Below are 2,001 nucleotides of genomic sequence, written 5' to 3'. Positions count from 1 at the left end.
GGTTTTTATATAGATCCACGGGGTAAACCTAACCCTAACTCAAACCCTGACCGTAAATAAGGGGGGGAAAGGTTCAGATTACATATAGTCCATCTCTACCAAAAACACTTAAGAGAGAATTTTTCTTCGTGGTAACTGCAGTGAATTTGCCTTTGGAAGTTGAAAGATGCCACAAACATATTTCAACTAACCTCAAGTTCATTATGCCTAAACATTGCCTGGCGCTGGTACTGCTGAATTTCTTCCGGCCTCGCGGTCCAACAGCCCAACTCAGTCAATGTTTAGTTAAAGCTTAGGCTTTAAATCCACCCAGACGTACTTTTTTTTATTGTATTTCCCATTTGATAATGGTTGAATAGCTAGAAACGTTGCGTTCGGGAATCCTGTAAGGGCAACGCTGGGCAGATAAGATGTTTTTACATCATTTACCATAAGAGAGAATTTTTTTCTACGTGGTAACTGCAGTGAATTTGTCTTTGGAAGTCACAAACATATTTTAACTAACCTAAAGTTCGCGCGCGCGTATGATTCTGTCTGTCCCCAAATTACTTGACAATCAATATTGGTTTGTTTATGTACCCGTACCTAGCGGTTTAGCAATAAGAGTACAGTAGAAAAAGTTCCAGACTTTAAGAAAGAAAAGAAAGAAGGGGTCACTTTGTTCTACTAAAACCCTTCAAGGTAGTATCCCAGCATAGCCGCAGTCGAAAGACTGGAACTAGTAAAAATTAAAGGTAGATGGAAATATATATATATATATATATATACGATCAAGATGAGAGGGGTAACTTCCCTTGGCAAAACAAACAGGACACAGTAGTGTGTCGATAAGCCAGCTGGAGGAGATGTCCTCCTGGGGCTAAAGCAACAGTAACACCCACCCCTAGGGGTCAGCCACACTTAAGTGGCAATACACTTCACTTTATCGTGCAGTTACTGTTAATACTTCATTTAGAGAATTAACATTGCTTATATATATATATGTGTGTGTGTGTGTGTATGCGCGCGCGCACACACACAAAGGGTTCCTTTTTAGTTTCTGTATCATATTTACTCCCAATGCTTTGGTTGGCTTAGAGCTATAGTAGAAGACACTTTCCCTAGATGCTGTGGCTCCGGTAATTTCGCAATCAGCCCGAACTTTTTTAAGTGACCTATAACCTCTGCGACAGACACTACAATCTAGTCTACGAGGATGTAGTCCAGGAATTGGTGGCTTTTTTTTACCTTGTCCAAATTTCCCAGGATAGATTTGAGCACTGTTGCCATGATCTTTGGTACAGAATTCAGCCTGAAACCCAGCCTAGACGAACAGTATGTCTGGCCTTTGTATCTCACCAGCCGATACTTCCACAATTTCTTGTTCACGTCGATCTGCAGAAATGCCGACTTCAAGTCGACAATTGATGCTGCCCTCGTCATCCGTCTACATTCTCGCAACGTCTCTCTGCAGACACCAGTCACCTTGCCGCCTGTGTTGCACGATACATGCTCATTCAGCTCTCGAAAGTTCAGTACCGGCCTGACCTTGCACTCCGTTGGCTGCGCGACTGCTCTTAGTAGCAGCACTCCGTTCTTCACTTCCTCCGTCCATAGGATTAGAATACTCTCCTCGATCCATCTCTCTACCTCTCCTTCAAACTCACTCCTGACATCTCTTTTCAGGGTATGTTGAGAACAGCTTAGCTTGTTCTTCAGCTTTGGGCCCCACCCCTTTCCAGCGTCACTCCACCTCCACCGTTGACCGTCGAACACGGCCTGAAAATCTTTATCTTCAATGGTGGGGGCAGTACAAAGCCTACCCCGGGCGGTGGAGGCGCTCTTCCCCCTTTCTTGTTGTAGACTCACAGCGCATGATTGCCCTGCACCACCAAATGAAGCCATGTCTCCACTGACACTGACACCTCATAGGCGGTTGATCGCGTCCATGCTGATCACCACATCAATTCCGTCTACCACAAGGTCGATCACAATTACCCGCATCCTCAGTGTTGTGCTCCA

At 44.6% G+C, this 2,001-nt stretch overlaps 1 protein-coding gene across 2 annotated transcripts in view; it reads right to left on the bottom strand.

The window, feature by feature from the left end:
- Positions 1-2,001, bottom strand: part of LOC106870144 (asparagine--tRNA ligase, cytoplasmic) — a 41,223-nt gene that overhangs the window by 37,395 nt on the left and 1,827 nt on the right. The window lies entirely within an intron of this gene.

This window comes from Octopus bimaculoides, chromosome 3 (genome assembly GCF_001194135.2).
Source record: "Octopus bimaculoides isolate UCB-OBI-ISO-001 chromosome 3, ASM119413v2, whole genome shotgun sequence".
Lineage (NCBI taxonomy): Eukaryota > Metazoa > Mollusca > Cephalopoda > Octopoda > Octopodidae > Octopus > Octopus bimaculoides.
Note: the sequence above shows the minus strand (reverse complement) of the source record. Positions and strands in the feature narration are given on the sequence as shown.